The 22,735-nt window shown below is 52.2% G+C and overlaps 1 protein-coding gene across 10 annotated transcripts in view; it reads left to right on the top strand.

Annotated features, from left to right (window-relative positions):
- CAPN15 (calpain 15) overlaps nt 1-22,735 on the top strand; it is a 59,579-nt gene that overhangs the window by 18,476 nt on the left and 18,368 nt on the right. Inside the window, exons 1-2 of one of the 10 annotated variants that reach the window (XM_017808703.1) lie at nt 12,069-12,072; nt 21,880-21,887. The exons of the other annotated variants lie outside the window; for them this stretch is intronic. The gene's annotated coding sequence lies outside the window, so the exon portion shown is untranslated. Of the gene's footprint in view, nt 1-12,068; nt 12,073-21,879; nt 21,888-22,735 lie in introns of those variants that run through there. 10 annotated transcript variants of the gene reach the window in all.

The raw sequence follows: 22,735 nt of genomic DNA, 5'->3' as shown, positions 1-22,735 counted from the left end.
GACGGGGGGGACAGTGGGGCGGAGGAGCGGCGGATGGTTGGTTTCCAGAGAGGAACAGATAAATATATTCCTTTAAAGAATTAAGTAAGTCAATAGAACAAGGCAGGGTAGGTCGCCCACCTCTGCGTGTCCTCGTCCCCGGAGTTGTGGAGTGTAGGAAGGAAGTGGAGTACTGGGGAGTCAATCTGAGGCTGGGCAGGAGTTCTGGGATAGACTCTGCTTTTCCTGCTGCTTTTCTGTCCCTGCCTGTGGCCGCCTTTGGGGCTGATAATGCTTTGGCTGCTGTGGAGCAGCACAAAGCCAAGCTGCTCTGGGCTGTCTCAGGGATGAACACAAGCCTTCCTTGGCAGGAAAACAGGGACACAAGTACTTAACAGGTGACTTTGGTCTGTATGTGATGGGGGAATTAGGGGAGGCTTCCCTCGTGGTGGGGTGGGAATAGGGGGAGAAATCAGTGCTATTTGGCTTTCAAGATTTTAGAAGCTGGGAGGAGGCTGTGCTGTCTCCTGTTGCCTGGGTGAGGCTGGTGGTGTGGAGTTTCCTGGCTGCTGAAGACAGGGAGACAGGAGGGAGTAGAAAAAGGGCCTTAGTGGTAAAGGCAGTAGACTTGTGACATCCACATCTGAGCCCCTGGTGTCTTCTGGACCAGGCTGCACAGTCTCTGTGTCCCACCTTCTAAAGAGGAGCTTGTCCCTGCCTTCCCCAGTGTGCCAGGAGGACACAGCTGCTTAAAGACTAGAGGTACCAGGTGTTACATGCATGTTAGTTAGAGGGATCTCATTGCAGAAATCTCTGCTTAGGCCAAAGATATTGGTTTTAAATACATCCCTGGTAGGTGTGTGAAGCCAGACAAATTCTGGCTCAGTTACGAGGCCCCTTGGGCTCCGTCTTGCTCATGTGCTTGAAGGTGCTGGCCTGGGCTCTTGTTGGGTGGGAGTGCTCAGCTGAGCCAGTGGATTCATCAAGGCCAAGCTTCCCAATGTGCCAAACCCTTCCTGGGGCTGAGAGCAGGAAGGTGAGTGCCCAGGTCAGTGCTGGCAGCAGGACACTGCTCTGGTACTGTGGCTGCCGCAGTGGGACGGTTTGGGAGCTGTGGGATTGGGGTGGCTTCTCCTGCTGCTGCTGGAAGTGGTGGTGGCACCTCTCCAGTGTGCATCCTTCCACATCTGTGAGGAGTTAGGAGGGAATTTGGGCAATGAACTGTTTCCTGATGAGATTTAAGGGAATATTTCTGTTCACCAAGTCATCATTCCCCAGGATTCATAAAGAGGGTCCTGTTGGGTACTAGGAACTGCTGAATTTTACTCCATTCAGGAGAGGCTTTTGGGGGAAAGTACTGCAAGATCTGTGCAGCTGAATCTAAGTGTCTCTGCCCACTGCTTGGTTTGGCTGAAGCTCTCTGGCCTCCCCCTCTTCCAGAGAATATTAATTTTCTGGGGTTTCCCATGGCATTCTGCAAAGGTTTTGTATTTTTCTGTAAAAGCCTTTGCAGAATGAAATACCTCTGGGTCACAATGACCGTGGAAGGAGGAACACACTCTTTTAGTATTACTTTTTAAATGCTAAAAATATATAAATCCTCCTGCTTTTGTTGTTAGCAGCTGCTGGGAGGGCGGTTGCTGTGCCACCCCCCTGCTCCCCAGGAGCACCACTTATTTCTGGAGGGAAACTCGAGGCAAACCATCCTTATCCTCGGTGTTTGTGAGCCCTGTGGTTTAAATGCACGAACAGCAGCAAGTCAGAACTGCTAGGCAGCATCACAGAGTCCTGTTTCGGAGCTCTGAGTTGTCTTGAGGCTGGTGGAAATGTTAATAATGGGACTCTGGCAAATGGAGGGGTGGCAGGGCCATGTGGAGGGGGAATGTGACTGTGCAGCTCCCTCCCACCCTCCTGTGTTGTGGCACTTGAGCTCCAAGTGCAGCACAAGCAGAACTGGTGTCTGCAGGAGGGTTTAATCTGGAGCAAAGAAGGCTCAGGGGGGACCTTCTCACTCTCTGCAACTCCTGACAGGAGAGGGGAGCTGGGGGGGTTCGGGCTCTGCTCCCAGGGAACAAGGGACAGGATAAGTGGAAACAGCACACGGGGAAATTTCTTCATGGAAAGGGTGGTCAGGCCTTGGCACAGCTGCCCAGGGCAGGGGTAGAGTCCCCATCCCTGGAAGTGTTTAAGAAAGGTGTAGCTGTGGCACCTGGGGACATGGGTCATTGGTGGCCTTGGCAGTGCTGGGGGAATGGTTGGACTCAGTGATCTTAGAGGGCTTTCCCAACCTTAATGAATCTATCATTCTGTGGTTCTGTGTGTTTCTTGTTGGGGAAACCAATGCCCAGAGGAGAAATGGGAAGAAAAGCTCCTGGTAAAGGATCAGGTGACTCTGCAGGGTTTCCGTGCTTCTGTTTTCTGTCATTGGATCTCAGGCTCAGCCCCAGGAGGTCTGGCAGCCTCAGTGGGCAGTGTCTGTGCTCTTTGGGGTACGGGTACCTGGCAGAGCTGGGATGGCACAGGCTCAGTTCCATTTTTTATCAGCAATGTGCATGGATTTGCATGTGCTCAGTGAGTTGATTTTGCACCTTGCAGGAATCACAGACTGGTAGAGCTTGGGAGGGACCTCTGGGGTCCAGCTGGTCCAACTCCCTTCCCAAGCTCTGCCAAGAACAGAGATGTGTGTGACTGTGGAACAGAGGGATAACCAAAATGTGCTCTGACTGTATGTGCACAGAGAAGGGATGAGGGGGGAAAAGGGGATCACTCTTCCAAACCAGGAGGGTACTTATATCAGCTCACATATTCAGGACATGCTGCTCATCACACTGGAGCAGAGCTTGTGTTCCCCAGGTGCTGCCATGAAGTGGATGCATCCCTGTGGCTTGTGCTCCCTCTGGAAGTTGTGGCATCCAAGTTCAGCTGGGATTTGCTAGAGTAATGGTGTTCAGGTTGTGGATACCTGCTTGCTGGGAATATTGGACTTGTAACTGTTTGCTCTCCAGTTCTCACCAAAGCCCGCTGGAATTGTCTTTCTCCAGAAGGTGTTGCAGTGCCAGGGAGCTGGCAGCATGGAATGCTGTTTCATCTGCCTGAGGCTTCCAGCCCTGCCCATCCACTTTCCATGCTGGCTGCTCCAGCAGTCCATTCACTCACAAAGCCTATTAATTGTTTAAATTGGGGCTATTTATAGCTCTGGAACCAGGAATAACTTGGAGGGTGGTGCAGAGCAGCAGAGACCGAAGTTCTCAATAGATAGCTAAAGAAACTCTCCCTTTGCTCCCTGTGTGCCCCCCAGCCTTCCCCATCTCCATTTCCCACACAAGCCATCCTGCCTGCTCATCCTCTCCAAAGGGAGGGCAGAAGCCAGTCAGCTGGAGAATGTCCTTGTCTTTGGCAGTGGGTTTGGCTAAAATCTGACCAGAAATATCTGAACCCCCTGCCTGGATGTTGGAGGGCACAGCAGAGCTGTCCCTGTGACAGCACCAGCCTGAAGGAGGGAAAAACCAGCACTTTTACCTGTTTTTTGGATGCTCCTGCCTGCAGTAGCTGAGCATTCTTGCTCCAGGGAAGTAGGTTCAGATCCTTCTCCAAGTGCAGGTGTTGGGGAATTTTCCTTTGGATGCTGCACTGCATGAAGAAGGTTGGCATCCAGCTTTGACTGTGCATGGATCTATGGGCCCATCCTCTTCCTGCCTTTTGGGAAGAGATCCTGGAATTTTGCTGTGAGGGAAGCTGGTCTCTTGTACTCTGTACTGCAGGAATGTGTGATCGGAGGGCCTGGTGGAGCCCTTTGGAGCTTGGTTTGGAGCAGAAGTGTTTCCAGGTGCTGGTATGTTGGGGTGGGCTGGGAGAGGAATTGGTAGGTGGTGAATTTTCTGATGTTTTTATTTTATAAGAACAGGGAATAGTAAGAGGAGCCAGAGCAGGGATGTTCTTCCAGAGTAACTCTTCTGCATTGCTCCCTTGGCTGTATTTGGCTGCAGAGGCAGGAGTGTGGTCTTGTGTTTCATGGCAAATCACTTGTCCCCCTGAGAGGTGTCACACGTGTAGCCTGGAGCTATGGAATGGTCTCAGTCCTCTGGAAGGAGCTGATGGACGGATGTGATGACAGCAGGAAACTCAGGAGCCTGGCTGAGCTGCTGCAGGGAAGGAGTAAATGCAGGAGAGTGTGTGTTTGGGGGGGTTATTTCTTCTCCCAGGGCCGGGATGGGAACCACAAACACAACAGTGTGCAGCACCTGTCCTGGAGGGAGATGGGCCTGCATTAACCTGGCGTTGTGGGCTTGTGAGAGAAGGGGTAAAGGCAAGAACATCCTCCTGCTCTCTGAGTGGGCAGGGATTTCCCTTCCTTCTCTGTGAGCTGTTCAGTGCTGCTGAGTGCCCAGTGTTCCCTGGGTTCATTCCAGAGCTCACTGCTTTCCTCCAAAATCAACAGGTACTGGTTGCTGTGAAAGGCACGAGCTGGATTTCTCTGACCAGTAGCTTAATCCAGTTTGACACTGGTGGCTCTGAGCCCGGGTCTCTGACCAGTGTGACTCAGAAATGGTGAGGGGAGGACACACGGAGCTGCATCCATCTCCCTCCACCCTCCTCCCCCTCCACGAGTGCCTGGCCCCGAGCTGGCCATGTCCCTGAAAGGCTGCCTTGATCCCAGCACGGCTGGAGCCTGGTGCTGTGCTGAATGAACCCTCTGCAGGCCTTTGTTCCCTGGGATGAAACACCCCAACAGAAGGGCAGTTGTTCAGAGACACAGAGAGGAAAGATGAGGGCTGGTTGGGTGCTGTTTGCATTTGCCAGGCTGGGCTGCAGCTCTCTGTTCCTGCCCGGGGATCCACAACCCACCCAGGTAGCTGTGCCTTATCAGCTGCTCTCCTCCACAAACTGCCCTGGGCTTTTATTTGGCTTGGGCACCTTCCCGTGCCTGTCACCCTGCCAGCCCTCCCGCTGTGCCTGGCGAGGCACCAGGAGCAGAGCTGGCAGCCCGTGCCAGCCGGTGCCGCTCCCCGTGCCCACGGGCACCGCTGAGCCCCTGCGAGGGGCAGGTGCTGAAGGTCACTGTGAGGAGGTGTGAAGAACTGAGCTGCTCCTGCATTACAGATGGCATTTCTGAGGCTGCAGCAGGACATCCAGACCAGAAGGAAGCTGGAAGTGGAGTGTGAAGGCAGCCTGGAGCCCTTCTGGACGGCGGCAGCACCGGCAGCAGGAGAGCCAGGGTGGTGTGGGGGGTGAGGAGGAGAGTTTGGGCTGCAGGTGCTTAAAGGCTGCCAAGTCAGCAGCTTGCTAGGAGCTGGAGGGGCCTTGTGTGCCCTTGCCCAGAGCTCGACTTGGTCTCCAGACACAGGTTCCAGGCCTGCTGCTCCCAGTGCTCCCAGCACTGGGGCTTGGAGTTGCACAGAGCTGGGCCCCAGCATTCGGAGCGTGGCAGATTCACAACAGCAAAAGGGGATGTTGGGAGGCTGGATCTTGCCACCTTTTGTGGGGAGAGGACAGGGTGTTTATACTCCATGGCATTCAGTAACATTCCCCAACTGTGGAGTGGGGAGAATGTGGACACAGGCAGGATCCTTTGTCTTCCTGAAAACTTGATTTTAAGCTACATACCTTGGAAAAGTGAAGCAGTAGGTAGGTAGTGGATAGATGTGTGTGTGTATATATGTACCTGGGTTTTTTTCCACTGATTCCTTGGGACACCAAAGAGAACACATCTTTCTATCAGTGCCCTGGAGTTGACTGGCACGTGCCTCATGCAGCACTGGGACATCCCATCTCACCTGTGCCACCAACTGTACCTTCTCTGCCCAGGAGCTGAGGCTTCTCCTGCTGCCTTACCCGGAGCTGCTGTGTCTGTCTGTGGGGAGGCACAAATGTGGAGACACTTGGTGCTTCTGAAATGCGGAAAGACTTGTTTTTTTGCAGGAGCTGCAGGGCTGCATGCCTTGGCACGGGGTGGACTGATCAGTGATGCTGCTGCTGCCTTGCCCAGCAGTGACGTGCGCTGGGCACATCATCACTTTACACACACCCTAGAGAATCTCCAGCAAAGCTTGACCTAATGACCTGTTTTCCTTGGGTTATGTTTTCCTACATAAAATGTTTAGATGCTCTGTGTCTTCTGGGCACACCAGTGTGGGCCCTGCAGCCCTGGCTTGCTCAGGGAGTGCTGGTGGGGAGGGCACAGCAGCTGACAGGGCCCATCTGTCTTGTGCAGCGTCTGAGCTGCTGTGAGTGTTTCAGTGCCCAGGGCATGTGCTCTCCTCCCTCCTCTCTGTCCCGTGTCCGGAGGCTGACAGTCCTTCAGGTCGTCCTTGCTGAGCTGACCTGGGAGCTGTCTGTGAGGTGTGTGTGATTTGAAGAGGTTCAGGAGCTTTAACCAAGAGCAGGAGCTGCCCTCCCTGGTAAGAAGCTCTGTGTCCTGCTGCAGGGAAGGGATGCTGAGCTGTTAGAGCAGCACCAGCACGGCCTCTGCAGGGTTGCTGTGGTGTCAGGATGGTTCCCTCTGGCACATGGACTTGTGAGGGTTAATTGCATGTACTCTCAAGCCAGGAGCATCCTCCAGAGTCCAGCTGTCAAAGCACTAACTTAAGCATGTGTCATCTTTACGAGGCACTAAACAGTGCTACAGTCTGAATTACCCAGTCTGGGGGCCTCCAGGGTACAGTATAACTTGGGGGGGCTTTCCTGGTAATTCCAGCCTCCCTGACTGCTCCAGGAGTCAGCCAGATGTGTATTAAGGTGGCAGTAGCTCTAGAGCTTGGGACATGAGCAGAAAGAGCAGGTTGGGGTGCTGGCTGGTTGTGTGGCTCAGCCTGCCTCAGCACAGCATTGTTCTGCTCTGCTCCTGGCCCTTCCAGCTCCACCTAACTCACCCAGACTTTCTCCCTGTCTCTGAGAAGCTGGAGAAACCAAACAGACCCCATTTTCAAAGTGCACAGTGATGCCAAACTGAATGTGAGGCCAAGTGTGGGTTCCTGTGTGGAACATTTCTTTGATGGGGTGGTGGGATCACAGTGGGCTTCTGGAGTGGTGACATGTTCTTGTGTCCTCCTGGAGCTTGGTGGTTTGCCCATGGCATCCTGCAGGGTGACATGGCAGCAGCCTGGGTGGCCTTGGGGCACTGTTGGCCACCACACCTGACTTGGTGCTGGTGGGGCAGGAGGTGCAGGGAAGGGTTTTAGGCTGGTGGGGGTCACAAAATGCTGAGGGAGCCCATGTGCTGCAGAGTACACAGGTCAGGGTCCACTCTGCCCAACAAGGGTGTCTTATTGTGCACACTAGCCCTGAAGGTGGGCCCAGGACTGTCCTAGAAGCCATCAGGAAATAAAAATGCCACGTGGGCTGTGCATGATGAAGCATTCCCAGCCAAACCACAAGAAGATCTCTGTTTTATCCCTTCTTGGGAACTGTTGTTCATTGTCCTCTCTAAAGTTCAGGCCCATGAGGGAGAGAAGTGACCTTTATAGGTCAGGAGCACACACACAGTCGGATCCATTGCTGTTGGTGGGACTCAGCCTGCGCTCAGGATCCCATCTTCTCCCATTTCCCTTGCACAAAGAAGTGGGAGATGCTTTCTGGAACTACCTGAAAGGAGGTTGTGGCGAGGAGTGGGTCAGCCTCTTCTCCCAGGTAACAAGCAATAGAACAAGGGGAACAGCCTCAAGTTGTTCAGGTTGGATATTAGGAAAACTTTCTTCATAAAAAGAGTGGTTTAGCATTGGAACAGCCAGTCCAGGGCAGTGGTGGGGTCACCACCCATGGTAGTGTTCAGAAAATGAGTAGATGTGGCACTTTGTGATATGGTTTAGTGGGCAGGGGGATATTTGGTTAAAGATTGGACTTGATGGTCTTGGAGGTCTTTTCCAACCTTAATGGTTGTGGCTGGAGCACCACAAGGAGGTACTTCAGTGGCAGGGTTTGAGAGCTCCCCAATGCCTGGGTGGTTCAGTGTTGGATCGAGGGTTTGGCCTCATTTAACTGGAACCACCAGCCCTGTGGTGGTTTCTGTCATGAGGAATGAATCCTCGAGCCTACACTGCCTTAGCTCCTCATTTATAGAAGTAAAGAGCAGGGATGCTGAGGTGCTGAAAGGCCAAAGTCTCCTTGGCTGTAGTTCTGAATTTCCATGTTTTGGGCAGTGAGGACAGAGGGCTGGCTCAGGGTGTGAGAGTTTCCCTGACGTCAGGAGGAAGCTGTTCTGTTGATGTTCACTGAAGAGGTTTTGCTTTTTTCTGAAAACCATGTGTCAGCACCAGTCCTGCAGAGCAGAGCCAGGATTCCCCGAGAGCTACAGGGCGCTCTGACCCTGCCTTGGCTTCTCCCCCTTCAGAGGAGGGGTCAGGGGAGGCTCAGTGGGGAATCCTCTGGCTCTTTGCACATGCAGGGATATCGATCTGGGACTTGGCAGCCACATTCCTGCAGATGTAGTGTGCAGAGCTGGCAAACTTGGAGGTACAGGGGATAATTTAGCTCACCTGTGACCTCAGCAGGTAGGAGTGGTGTTTAACCAGTGCCAGAATGAGAAGGCAGTGGGTGACATTTGGAATGGGGGTGTCCCTTCTCCTGTCCTTGGTGGCTGCAGTGTGGAAGTCCTGTGAGCAGCCACCAGCCTGTGGATGCCCTGGCCCTTTGTGCCGTTCTCTGCCAGCTCTACTTCTTGAGCCTGACACTTCAGCTGCTGCAGGGATGGACTGATCTCTATTACCTGTACCCTGTGTGTGCCCCCCTGTGAAGTGAGCCCAGGTGTTGGCACTGCAGGATCTGAGGGCAGGAGCACAGCAGCTGGAAGTGCAGGGTGATGGATTCAGTGGGGCTGTGAGAGATGGGAGCAGACAGCTTTGGAGCAGTGGTGTTACTCCTGATCCATTTCCCCTCCCTTCTCTTTCGTTCCCTCTTTCTCTTCCCCCACCACTCTTCCAATTCTGTTTTAACAGCACTACAAATTGCAGCACAGATCTTTAGCTGAGCAGCAATTCAGGTTGGCAGTCACCAGTAAATCTCTTCCAGCCTCCCCACGAGAGGGAAGTTGCAGTGGGAGTAAGGGGATATAGGTGGGTCCGGAGTTTATGGACCCATCAGGTTTTCTTGGCTCTTGCCAGCTGTGGGCCCATAGAAAGTTTAACCTTAGTGCCACATCTCTCTAGTCCCAGGAAACAGGAAAATTCTTCTCCCACCTCACACCTGGTGCATTGGAAAGTGGTGTGAAACAGCCTCAAACAAGGGATAGGAGGGATGCCAGCATAAGTTCTAGGTCCTGTTTTTCACGTGTGTGACATCTGAAGTTGTTCCCTGTTCTTAAAGGCAGAAGGTGCTTTTCATCTGGGCAAATGGACCTGTGCTTCCAAACCACCCTGCACATGCAGGTGCTTTTGTTTGCTGATGCACAGTGTGTGTATCTTCTATGGGCTGTGCTGGGGGAATGATGGAAAATAGCCCTGGATGGTGTGTGAAAGGCAAAACTTTTGCCGTTTAGTCCATACAAGGGGTCTGTCTGCACAGTCCCACACCAGGAGCTGTATGTCCCAGCAAACACATTTCCCAGCTGCCAATCCTGTCTCCTTTGGTGAGTGTTCTGCCTGTGTTGTTGCCCCTTTTCACTGTGCTTGAGCTTGACCACCCTGTGAGGGTGGTGAGGCCCTGGCACAGGTTGCCCGGAGAAGCTGTGGCTGCCCCATCCCTGGGAGTGTCCAAGGCCAGGTTGGATGGGGCTTGGAGCAACCTGGGCTAGTGGAAGGTGTCCCTGCCCGTGGCAGGGGGTGGAAGGAGATGAGCTTTGGGGTCCCTTCCAAACCAAACCATTCTGGGATTCTGTGACTATGAGACCACAATAAAAGTACAGACCATGTCTTTGCCTTGGCAGCTTGTTGACTGGCTGCGATGCTTCAAAGGTGTTTTCCATGTTGGGTTCTTCAAACACTGGGCAAGTGTTGAAAGAAAGAAGGATAACTCTGCCTGATGTCAACACAACTTGCTCTTTGTATAATGTACCAGTGAGAAAAGCAAGGTGCCAAGGGGAAAGGCACCTGCTGCAGAAGTGATAGAAAACAGAGAGATTCTGGGGGTTTGGAGCAGGGGGATTTTTGCAGAGAAGCACAGGGCCAGCAGTCCCTGCAGTGCTGGCTCCACATGACCACCTCACCCCTCTCTGTTCTCCAGGGAGCACGGGCTCTTTGAGGCAGAACACAGACCCTCACCTAAAAAGAAATTCTTTAATTGGCATAAAGACAGAGAAATGAAAACAACAAGTAGAGGTTCCTCTTCATCCAGCTCACTTCCCTCAGGGGTTGCTTTTGAAGTGATTGTTCAAACACACCTCAGGTGTGGGTAGCTAAATGGATGGAAACAAGTGTCCTTTGGTCCCACGAGTCCACCCTCCTTGCTGAAGCTGTCCCAGCTCCTCAGATGAGAGAGCAGCTTAATGAGTTCAGCTTCCTGCTCCTTTCCTTGTCTCTCCCTTCCCTGCTGAGAGCAGGTAAAGCCTGTATTGTAGAACACAGCTGTTGAAATCAGCCCCATTGGTACTTTATTTCCTTCCCACTTTCTCAGCTGAAGGGTGAGATGCTTAGATCCTGCATCCTGGATCTCTGTGCCTCCATGCTTAGATCCTCCTTCGAAGAGAAGCCTGTGCTCTTCTTCTCCAGGGGCTGTTTGAAAGAGGACCTGGAGAGAGTTGATCAAAACTTCTTGAAGGATCTCCATGCCCAGGTCTCCGAGCTCCTCCAGTGGTACCATGGCTGCAGCTGGGGTGAGGGACACGGCAGCAGGTTTCTGGGACAGCTTTCCTTGTCAGGATCCTTTCCTCTCCCAAGAGAAGCTGGGCTCCTGTGTTGTGGGATATCTTTTTTCAGCTACACTAACCCAACTTATGCACAGAGCCTGTGTTAGTGAATTGGGATAATGGAGATCCTCTCCATAAGCTCCTGGTTAGATCCTGGCACTGGGCTTGTCCTGGAGATCAGACCTTTGTCCTGTTCAGGGGTGGCAGCTGTCCTAGAAAGGGAACAGCATTCCTAACACTCTCCTGGGCTGGTATAAACCTCCTCGCTAGCACTGAAGGACCTGGGGTGATGCAGATGAACTAGAAACTCATTTCCAGCCCTTGGTGAGGTGTTAGCAGGCAGAGGTGGCCCTGCTCCTCTGTGGCCAGGCACCAGTGTCTGGGTACTCAGAGGTCCCACGAGCCTTCTGAATCCCAGGATCAGATGCATGTTTTGTTCTCTTAAGGTTTCCCCCACATACATACACAAACCATTTAATAGCTGTAATAAACCATATGCCCCTGTTATTTAAATAGAATAAATAAAGATGGAAAAGCATCTGGAACTTCAGCACCTGTGGCAAATCAGCAGCTCGAGGAGCTGTGTGTGTAGTGGAGAGCAGGGGAAGGGCCCATAAAGGCAGTGTCAGCGGAAAAAGAGGAGTGTCTGAAAGTCTTTCATCTTCCCGTTGCAGTGCTCGGATGTGACTCCAGCTGCTTTCTTTTCTGGGATGCAGGGAAGTGTGTGCTCCCACACGTGGCTCCTGCAGCTTGGAAAGAGCAGCTCTGGATTGACCCAAAGGTTCGGAAATTGTTCTGTTACTGAGCAAGAGGAATTTAGAGGATGGCGAAGGAGCATTGCCAGGACTTGAGAAATTCACGTTTAGTTTCTGAACTTGTCGTAGACTCAGTGGTCTGTCAGTGCCTTGGCTGCTGTCTGGGCCCCATGGAAGGAGGATCCAAGGCTCTCCAAAACACCACCATCTCCTGCAGGCACAGGGCTGCACAGATACATATGTACAAGTGTGTGCAGGTGTGAAGCCTTATTTTTTTCAGGTGTTGATGGTGATTCATAGGTTGTAGTGGGAAAATCAGTCCCAGTTCTGTCTGGAACCTCACCAGATACTGTGTGGAAAAAGGGAATGTGGCAGCCAGGCGGGTGTTGCAAGCTAAGGAGGACACAGCCTTGTCTGTGTATTCACTGGAGACCAAATGGACACTGGAATTCTGTTCCTTCAGAAGGGGTCTTCTGTGCTGCTGCCTGTTCTCTCCTGGCTAATCCAGGCACCTGGCATCCCAGATCCTTCTTGTTACAGGGCCTTTAAAAGTTAAGAACTTCTGTTTCCTGGACTGTGAACTCTCTACAGCCAACATGAACTTTAATTATGAGCTCAAGATGCAAATATGAACATCCCACCTGTGCCACATTGCTGGATGCTCCCTAACCCTACGTGTCATCCCAGAGACACTTGTACCCAAAAATTCAACCCCTTTTCAGGCTGAAGGGTCAAGACACGACCCCTGTGGAGAGGGGGATGCTGAGAGGTGCCGTGGTGTGTCCGAGGGCCGTGTTGAGCCCCTGCTGCTCCCTGGCAGCCCTGGGTGTGAGGGTCAAGCAGCAGGGATCTCTTGCAGCCTGGTTCTCTGAGTTGCTGACGGTTTTCCCCCCAGGAGTGATGCATACACCACTTGACTGGCAGACCCTCCCCTCCGGGCTGCAGCCTCGGTGTGGTTCACCAGCTCTGACAGGGAGGGCCAACCCCGCTGCAGGCTCTCTCCAATTGTCACAATAAATTGCTTCTTCCTCCCGCTGCGTGGGGGAGATGCTGGTTCGTTTGCCCTGAGTCTGAACAGCACCTGAGGCGGCTTCTCCCCCCTCCTTGTTGTTCCTCCCCCCAAGCCTGCGAGGAGAGCAGAGCCTGCTGCAGTTGGCAATAGGCTCCCCAAAGCACGCCTGATGCAGCAACAAATTGTGTGTTCTCTTGCATTCGTCTGCTTGACCTGACGTAACCTGGGAAGGGGAACAGAGCTGGAGGAGCTGCGGATGATCGGGAGCAGGAAGGGCTGGAGCCATCTGTGAGACTGGTGGGGTTTGCTCTGTTCCAAGCTCAGCAATCCACGCTGGCCAGGCCCTCGGCCCCGCTTCACCCAGGTCAGTACAGCACAGCACAGCAGCTGCCCCGGGCCTGTGTGTGTGTTCCAGCACCTGGCAGGGAGCGTGAGTGCACTTGGAAGTTGTGTGTGGAGCCAAGGACTTGGTGGGCAGTGAGTGTGTGCATGTGTGTGCAGACTGCAGGACCCAGTTCATCTGGGACGTTTCCCTGGGCTCTGCTCTGTGTCAGGATCCTCCTCTGGGATTGGTGTTCTTTGGAAGGGTGCAGATGTGGTTCCTTGTGTAGGAGAGGGGGCTTTCAGGTTTGCCCTTTGCCTTCTGACCTCCTGTCACCCAGGAGATGGCAGGGCTTGCTGGTTGGTGGTGCAGGCTCCGGGAGGAGCCTCCATCCTCTCCTTTCCCCTCACTCCCAGTGACGTTTGTAGTGTAGCTGTGGTGGCTCGATGGCCATGCCCTGATCTGACCACAGACTGAACTCTGGGGATACTGGGAGTTGCCAGAGTTCCTCTCTCTTCCTCTGTCCCTTGGCAATCTTTCTTTCTTTCTGCAGATCAGTGCAAAGCTTGTTGGCTGAGATATTAAGCTTGAGCTGCTTTCCTGAGGCACAGGACTGGCTTAGCTCCTCATTAAGGCCTGTTAATCATCCTGAGGAGAGCTTGACAGCCCCTGGCTATGGACCACAGTGCCCTGCTGCCTTCCAGCTCCCCAGGATGCAGGAGGTCCTGCCCAGGGTGCCCTGAGCATGGCTGGCAGCTGTGGGAAAGGCCCTGCCTGCTCTGGTGTGGGACAGTGCTGGGGCAGAGCTTGGCCTGAGAACTGTCCTCCTGTGCAGGAAGAGCTCCCAGCAGCAGCTCTGCCAGGAACTGGGAATGTGGCCAAGTTAAAGCCCCAGGAGAGGAGGAGGAGGAGGCTGGGGGCTCTGCTTCCTTCCTGCCAGGCTGCAGCCCCCTCTCCTTAGTCTCAGAAACACGAGTCTTTCTGTCTCCCTCCATCCCAAAAGGTACCAAGCTCTTGATTCCTGTTGTTTTTCTCTTAATTGCACCTTGGAGCTGTGCCTTGATTTATTTTATTGGGGGAATTAAGGGGAAAAGATGGTTGTTTCTCAAGCAAATAGGAGCCTGCCCCATGCAGCTGGTAATGGGCAGAGCTGGGAACTGGGGGGACAAAAGGAGAGAGGGGCTCAGCAGCATCCTCCCACCTCCTTCCCATGCCTGTGCCTGTGCTGCAATAGCTCCCACCACCCCACAGCCCCTGCAGGGCCACATGAGGGGGCAGACAACCCTCTCCACACTTGCATGGCATCCCCCAACAGCAATATTTTGCCTTTCAGACCTCAAAGACAGCAAATAGCTTTGAATTTCCATCTCATGCTGGGAAGAAGGGATTTAATTTACTCTCTGAAAGTACAGGGTAGTGTTTTGGAGCTGAGCTGGTGGTGCTGGGAGTGAGTGTCAGATGAGGAGCATCACCTGCAGCTCCTGTCTCTCCTGTCCCATGCCTTGCTCTCCAGACGTGAGATGTCCTCTAGTCCATTCCCTCCTGAATTTCACCTGAAATCCTCTCACTCTGAGCTCTTCTGGCCATCCTTGCCACTTTTCCTGACCCAAGCATGATAGATTCTGTTGGGTTTTTAAATTAAACCTGCCATGATTTGAAATGAATTAGTGCAACAGTAGTATTGAAGAACATCATCCTCTCAGCTGTTCCTGCCCAGCATCTCCCCAGTCCTAGAGCTGGTATATTGGTTGTAAATCCTCTCCCTGTTTTTCTTGATGTTCCCTGATTTCTATACATCCTGTGAAAGCCTAACTTCAGAGGAGGCTTGGCAATTGGGAGTGGCACCTGTGTGACATGTCCTGCCCACATGCTCAGTCCTAAACTGCTCCCAGTTTGTCCAGTCCACCTGGGAGCCCTCGTGAGTGTGAGAGGAGAAGCTGCATCCAGGCTCTGCTTTGGCTTCATGTTGCTCTAGGTGTGTTTGTTCTGGGGCTCCTGGTAACTCCCACCCTCTTCTGGCACACCTTGAGGTTTAAAGGGCATTGCTCCATGGGGGGTTGTGCTACAGCTCATCCTGGAGGTGTCTTGCTGGTCCCTGCTGGGAGCGTGGTCGGTTCCATGGTATTCCATCAGTCCTTGATGTCCTGGTGTCAGGGCTGCCTTTGCTCTGTAAATATATTCAGAGGGCCAGAGTCTTGTGGGCTGAGAGCTGAGGCTGAACACTGGCCCAGGGGAGCAGCATCGCTCCTCTCTGCCACATCTCACCTGTTTGGCCTTTGCCCGTGGCCTGTCTGGGTCCCTGCAGCTGATCCCCCCCTCACCCTGAGGGATCAGTCCATCTGTGTTACCAACCAGGGAAGGTCCTTCCAGAATTGACCCTTCAGAGGCTCTTGAGGAGTTTCCCAAGCTGTCTCAAGGCAGGGAAGTATTTATGGGCTAGTCAGGGAATGATTAAATAACTTTTTGGAGCCCCTGCCCTTCCTTCAAAGCCTTCCTACCTACCCAGGGGGATCTCTTCAGAGTTTGAAATTTTTCGTTCTTTTCCTCAGAAGTGTTCAGGCTTCTCCATGTGTGAATAATTCCAAGCTCCCTCCCTGCTGAGGCTGCTGAAGTGAAACCACTGTGCACATTTGTACTGAACCTGTTCCCAACATCAGTGAGGGGCCGAGTGGGGCTCTGGGGCACCTGCTGACGTGTGTGCACAGCTGGTGTTTGAGTCGTGTTCCCACTGCCAGGGTGTGGCATCAGCCCTCTTCCGTGGTGGCTCATGGAGAGATTTTGTCCTGCCATGGAGAATCATCTGGGAGGTTGGTTTGGTGTCTGTGACACTGCCATGCACTGGATGCTGGAGATCCCCGTGCGACTTCAGTCTCGAGACAATTAAATTCCCAAATTCCCTTCTGCTACGTCCAGAGAAACTTTCCCTGGCTTCACTTTAAAGATGAGTCTGAAGGTCCAAAAGCTGTTACAGCAGCTCCCATAATCCTTGTGTGTGCACAACACATTGGTAAGACCCTGTTCGGGTCGTGGATCACGTGGGCTTTCAGTTTTTCTGTGTGGAGGCCTTGCTTTGATGGCTGGAAGTGAAAGTTTGGGAGGGGTTGAGCCTTTCTATCCAAGCCATCTTTTTATTTTATTTTAATTGTTTTATTCAGCAGCAGTTCTGTAAGATGTATTCTCCTGGTCTATGGGATTATTTCCATGGAGTCTGACTCTTTCTCCACTTTAGGTGCTCACGAATTTTACTGGACAACTTTATTTTACGTGGGAACCATTCTGCTCAGACCAAAGATGGAGTGTAATTATAAAAACCACACAAAGTAGCTGAACCAATTTATACCAGGCTTTCTGAAGAACAAAACCACTGTTCTCAGAGGGTTTTCTTGCTACAAGTGTGAGAGAAGCTGAAGCTACAAGTATCCAGTGAAACTTGGGTCCATCAGTCTTCCAGGTCTAGTCTGTTTTTTTATTAACCAAAAAAGATTAAATTCTTGAATTCTTGTGTTGCATTTGCTGGAGAACTGTGGACCTTTTGCCCCATGAAAGAGCAGCTTTTGTGGGAGCTGCTGGCACCCAAGCACTCCAAAATGTTTTAGCAGAACTAGAGATCCTTTGTGCTTTCTACACTCAGGTTACACCAATTTCATGCCACTGTGACAAGACCCTATAAAACTGCTGTACTTCCTTTGTGTATTTGCTCTTAAGTGGGTTAAAATAGCCACTATATGTGGATTTTAGTCAGTGTTGTGTAGTTAAAGCAAGGCAAGATATGGATGGAGGTCATTCAATTCATTACCTCCTTGAGTCAAATTGAACCTGTTTAAACATATCCATAGTAAATACAGACCTGAGTTAAGGACACAAATTTCCCTCACCTACTGTAATATTTGGGTGCAATTGGAGCTTGATATTTTTTGCTTTTAATTTCCCCAGGTACTCGGGACTGGGCAAATTAGGTACAGAGAAGGTAAATAAAGTCACTGAGCACAGGAATGATGGCAGCAGTAGTGCTGTGCTAAATTGGTTTCTTTGACATGAAGTGTGATTGCAGCTGCAGAAATTTCCCCTGCTTGCATGCAGGGAGGCAAGACAAGGTTATTAATTATAACAACAGGCTGGAATTGATCTTAATGAGAAACAGTGCAGCATGAGAGGAGCTGAGGCTGTGCTGGTGGCTGTCCCCAAGGCTGGGGCTCCACGGGGACCTTCCCGGGCCTGTTCCCTGCCAGCTGTGGGGCTGCAGAGCCTGTCCCATGGTGATCCCGTGCTGCTGAGAGCCTCCATCCTGGGTTTTGAAGAGGCCACATTGCTTTTGTCCGGGCTCTGCATCCCAAGAACCTTGGGCAGGTGCAGGAGGTGAGACACCCAGTCCCTCATCAGAAGTTCATGAATCCAGAGCTCGCAAAACTTTTGACTTTGCTGACCTCTGAAATACTCAGTCTGCCTCTGCCGTTCATATCCCCAGGGATGGTTCTTGTTGTCCTGGCAGAGATTTGGGAAACCTGCTCATTAGCTGAGGAGCCTTTGGGGGTGCTCTTGTCCCAGCGTGCCTGTGCTCTGCCAGCCAAACTGGTTTGCTTCTGAGAGCTGCTTTCTTACAACATGGGAGCAATTAAGGTGTATTAAAGGCTAATGATGCACAGCCTGTTTTTCTCACAAGACAAGCCTTCCAGATTCTGATTCTGCTTTGCTGTTTCCATATGAAGAACAGTGTCTCCTGTGCCTCAGTTTGGGATAACGCTCCCTATGTGGCCCTGACCTCGGAGGGAAGGCAGGGTTAGCCGTGTTCCTTCCAGGGGTGTGTCCCTTGGCATTCCTGCAGCAGCATTGGCTCTGCAACTCCAGTGACTTCAGCGTCCCTGGAGGTGTTTAAGATGGGACTGGATGTGGCATCAGTGCCATGGTCTGGGAACCACGGCGGGGTTGGATCAAAGGTTGGACTTGATGATCTCAGAGATCTTTTCCAACCCAGTTGATTCTATGATTCTATGAACTCCAGATGGGCAGACCCTTCAAAGACTCTGCTCCTTCCCTCCTTTTTCCAGAGCCAAACCCAGGGATTTTGGCCATGAAGAGGACTCTCCAAGCAATGACTGTCTCCTCAACTTCCTTCCACCATCAAAGCCAGACTTTGGTGTGTGTTACAGGAGCTTTCTGTGCCTCTGCTCTCCTCCTGTTTCCCACCACACTCTTGACACATTCCTTGGGGGTCTCTTCCTGGCTGGCAAGGGTAGAGGAGTGTGTTCTCTGTCCCACTTGCATCCTTTCCAAGCACTTACATTTATTGAGCATTACCTTGGAATTGCCCAACACTCTCAGGCACATGGTGGGATTGTTGGGGTGTCCTGTGCAGGGCCATCAGTTGAACCCTGTGATCTTTGTGTGTCCCTTTCAACTCAGGATATTCTGTGATGCTATGAAATCCTTTCCTGCCTATCCCACAGCAAGATGTCCCCTCTCACCCCTAACATCTGTCCTCAGACAGGCAAGCCCTGTTTTTGGGGAGGTGATGACAAATTGCAGGGAAAGCTGCAGTTTGAGAGCATGTTCTGTGGTTTTGTTGGCTGCCAGAAAACTCTACTGCTGAGTGCACTTCATACAGACAGGGCCAGTGTTCTTTCAGAACTCTCATTAGCAGAGTTCAGTTTTCCCCTGAGAACTTCTCATTAAAACTCCCAGCCTCTTCTCTCCCTGGCTGCTGGAGCACATCTGAGCTGCTCGAGCTGTGTCCACTGTAGGAAAAGAAGCAGCTAAATAGAAACTGTGCAGGAACCCTCTGAGGTTTGGTGAAAGGGGACCAAGAAATTCCCAGGAACTGGAGTGCTTGGGAAACTCTTAGTGTCTGTCTGAGCCTCTTGGCACCTTTTGGGGAGAGTTGTGTAGTGTTGATGGGCCTTAAATGCCCCCTTCACCATCAAGTGCTCACCCTTGCATGGTCTCCTGCTGCAGAATTAGACCTTTTTCCCCCTCCCTTCTGCTTTGATGAAGGATTTTTGTCTGTTTGCTTTATTAAACAGAATGAAGCCTGTTGTCCTGCTTCAAATCGTTGCAGCTTGTTACCAGTGGAAAATGCCATTTTCTGTGTAAATGTAATTCTCCTGCCCCAGAGAATGGTCAGGAGCTCTGATATTGGGCTGGGAGGAGGTAACCTCCTGAAAGAAGAGGTGTCCTGGCCGGAGGAGAGTTTGGCATGGAAGGGGAATGGGCTGGTCCCTCAACTGTTTTACCTTCCCTGATGTAAGCTGTTTTTTTGGGAACTTGCTGACAGTTTGTCCTGGATCGACACTAAAGAGTGAGAGCAGATATAAATATATGATAAAGCTCCAGAGCACTCAAATATTAATATTTCAGGATCCAGAAGTCTTTATTTCTGCAAGTGCTTCAACAACAGGAGGAGTTTGTGTAGTTGTAGTTGTTGTGGTTCCCTTCCACCAGATGAAGGAACAAAAGGAGCTCAGACGAGGTCCCAGCTCCAGTCCTGGCTGAAGGAGCTGCCTGGTGTCAGAGGCTGCATGAAGAAGGTGATGGCCTCTTTGGAGTTGTTTTTTTCATTCCTCTCCTGACCTCAGTGTGATGATCAGATCCTAGTGATGCTTCACACAGGGGGCTGCATGTCCTGGGTGTTACAGAACTGCTGGGGGGCCAGTGCTGGTCCCTGTCCTGGGCAGAGCAGCAGGTTGTGGTTGTGGTGGTGGTGCCTGGAACAACATGAGGTGTCAGACGTGGTGATAAAGCCAAGCTGTTCTAGCAAGAGTTTCTTAGAACAGCTTTGTCTCTATAGTCACCAGAAGGCTGATCTGGTGGTGCTTTTGGAGTTGGCAGAGTTCTGCTTGGATGAAGCTGTGCTTTGTAGCAGCTTTACATCCGGGGCTCCCTCAGCACTTTGGCAGGTGCCCTGGGGAAGGTGTGAGCCCCCAGCCCCATTCTGGGGGGCTGCTCCATCCCATAAGGTACCAAAGACTTCCCCAGTGCCCTGTGAGGGGAGCAGGAGTGTCATTCAGAGAGTTGTAGTGTGAGACTGCTCCCAGTAGTAGTGGAGGGGCTCTAGGATGGTCAGAGGGCTGGAGGAGAGGATGAGGGAGCTGAGCTCATTCAAGAACTCAGCACAAGAAGGACACTGACCTGCTGGAGTGAGTCCAGAAGATGTCACTAAGTTGATCACTTAGGGCTGGAGCCCCTCTGCTCTGGAGCCAGGCTGGGAGAGCTGGGGGGGTTCACCTGGAGAAGAGAAGGCTCCAGGGAGACCCTTCCAGGGCCGAAAGGGGCTCCAAGAGAGCTGGAGAGGGACTTGGGACAAGGGATGGAGGGACAGGACAAGGGAGAATGGCTTCCTACTGCCAGAGGGCAGGGTTAGATGGGATATTGGGAAGGAATTGTTGTCTGTGAGGGTGGTGAGGCCCTGGCACAGGTTGCCCAGAGAAGCTGTGGCTGCCTCATCCCTGGAAGTGTCCAAGGCCAGGCTGGACAGGGCTTGGATTCACCTGGGCTAGTGGAAGGTGTCCCTGCCCATGGCAGGGGATGGAAGGAGATGGTCTTTAAGGTCTCTTCCAACCCAAACCAGTCTGTGATTCATTCAGGCTGGAGCAGAGAAGGCTTTGGAGAAGCTCCACCAATACCTACAGGGACATCATCCAGAAGACAGAGCCAGGCTCTTCACAGCAGCGTGGGGTGGGAGGACAGGAAACAACAAACATAGGATGGACCAGGAGGGGATCAGACTGGCTATAAGGAGAAACATTTTTGCCCAAGGTCAGTCAGTCAGTCGAGGTCACTGCCCAGAGGGTTTGTGTAGTCTCTGTGCTTGGAGATCTCCAAGACCACACTGTCTAAACCTGACCAACCTGTTGTGATCTCTTTAAGAGATGCAGCTTGGAGCAGGAGTTTGGGCTGGAGACCCCCTGGGGTTTCTTCTGACCTGAGTTGTCCTGGGATCCTCCACTCTTGCTCTAGTGGAAGTGGGGTGCTGCCTTTGCCCACAGGTGGAGAGGTGCAGCCCCTGTTTTTTGGGACATTTGTGCTGTTGCAGCAGGTCTATCTGGCACTGCCTGACTTGGTCACTTTGAGATGGAGCTCTAGGAGAGCATGGGTGAGTTTAGGGGGGGTTCTCTTTGCTGTCTCTCCCCTTGCTCAGGGAAAAGAGGGCAAAGGGACAGGACCCTTCTGGTGCTTTATGTTTGTCTGTGTCTCTCCAGTATAGAATATCCTGAGTTGGAAGGAACCCAGAAGTGTCCTGAAAGAATGGGGTGAAGGTCACTAGTGTTAAAGGCTGTTTTATTTTCTTGCTTCACTTTGGAGGCAGGATTTGGAAGTCCTTATGCAACCTGCCCTGTCTGGATGGTGCCAGCATGGAGCTGGCCACACTTACTTTATAGCCCTGGGGGTTCCGAAGTGTGAATCAGAGACTGTTTTTCTCCACTGATGCTCCTACAGAAACTTGTACTGAGTGGAAAGTCCCAGTTCCTGGTGTTTCTGTGTTGCTCTGCCAGTATATCTGCTGCAACCTTCCTGGTCCAACCTCCCAGCCCTTGCCTGGCTCTGCAAGAGTGAGTCAGCTCAGCCAACAGCATCTCCTTGCCCGGCTTCATGAGCCCAACCCACGTGTCCTCCTAACAGTCCAACTGGCAGAGCGATGCCGTGTGCTTCCTGACCTCCTGCACCCCTCCCTGCATGGGCACAGGGGGCTTCTCTGGAGATGTGGTAGGTCCGTGCGGGAGAAGGCTCAGCAGTCCTCTCTTAGGTCAGGGTTTGCAGTGCTGTTGAAAGAAAATTAAATTGGAGATATTAATGATCAGCTGGATGGGGAGGAGGGGAAGGGATTCAATTGGGGCAGGGTTTTGTTTAGATTTTTTTGGTGATTTGTCTTTTCCTTCACAAAGCTGTAGTGCTTTTTCCTGCATTTGTCAGATGAGGATTTTGCTGGGATGTGTTCTGTGTCAGAGAGCTCAGGGTTGGGATTGCTGACTGGAACAATTGATTTTTTATTTATTTGTTTATTTATTGCAGGGGAGAACTGAAGCAGTAAGTTTTAAGGCTTTAGCTGCTCTGGTAGGGAGTTTTATTTAAAGAAACAGCCTGATTCTGTTGCTGTGTGATTGACACAGGCTCCTATAATCCTGTTGCCATGTGGGCTCTGCAGCAGAGCCCTGGGATCTCTCGCTCCGGTGCCCAGGTCACCTCGAGCCGTTCTCTGGCAGTTCCAAGGTGCTTCTGCCCAGGGCTGATAGACACCTCCTGCCCTGGAGCTCAGCTGCACATCACAGCCTTGGCACACCCCCAGCTCCTTGCCAGCAGGAAAAACGCAAACTGCAGCTTTTTGGGCACTTCCTGGTTTCCTTCCCTACCCTGTTCCTTCCTGTTCTGTCCTGCTTCAGAAAAGTCTTTGGTCCCAGGTGGCACCCAGAGGTGGTGGACACCCCTGGCCAGTTTGATGGCTGCATAGGAGCCAGGGCTCTGTAGCAAAAGGACACTCAGGCTCAGCAGACTCATCTCTCAGCAGAGCCCTGGGAGGGGGATATCACTGTCCTGAGGTGGGTTTGGAAGGTGACCAGCTGGAACCTTCTTAATCCCTGGAGCAGTGAGGTTCCCTGGGACCTGCTCAGCGTGCTGAAAGCTGCCTGCTGGGTTGAGTACCTTCTATATTATTTTTTAAGCATGATAATTACACTGCTGTGATTGCCAGGGTAGGGGCACTCCTGCCAACACGGTCCTGCCTGCTGCCAGCTGATGTCTCCTGTCTTGGCTGGGGAGAGCTGCTGCGGTGAGCAGCACAGCCATGTGGATCCAGCCCCATCCATGCTTCTGGAGGTGTGGATCCAGCCCCATCCGTGCTGCTGGAGGTGTGGATCCAGCCCCATCCGTGCTGCTGGAGGTGTGGATCCAGCCCCATCCGTGCT

The sequence above is a fragment of the Lepidothrix coronata genome, unplaced genomic scaffold, assembly GCF_001604755.1.
Source record: "Lepidothrix coronata isolate B3197 unplaced genomic scaffold, Lepidothrix_coronata-1.0 Scaffold24, whole genome shotgun sequence".
NCBI classification, from domain to species: Eukaryota; Metazoa; Chordata; class Aves; order Passeriformes; family Pipridae; genus Lepidothrix; species Lepidothrix coronata.
The sequence above is the reverse complement of the archived record's forward strand: the minus strand, read 5'-3'. Positions and strand labels throughout refer to the sequence as shown.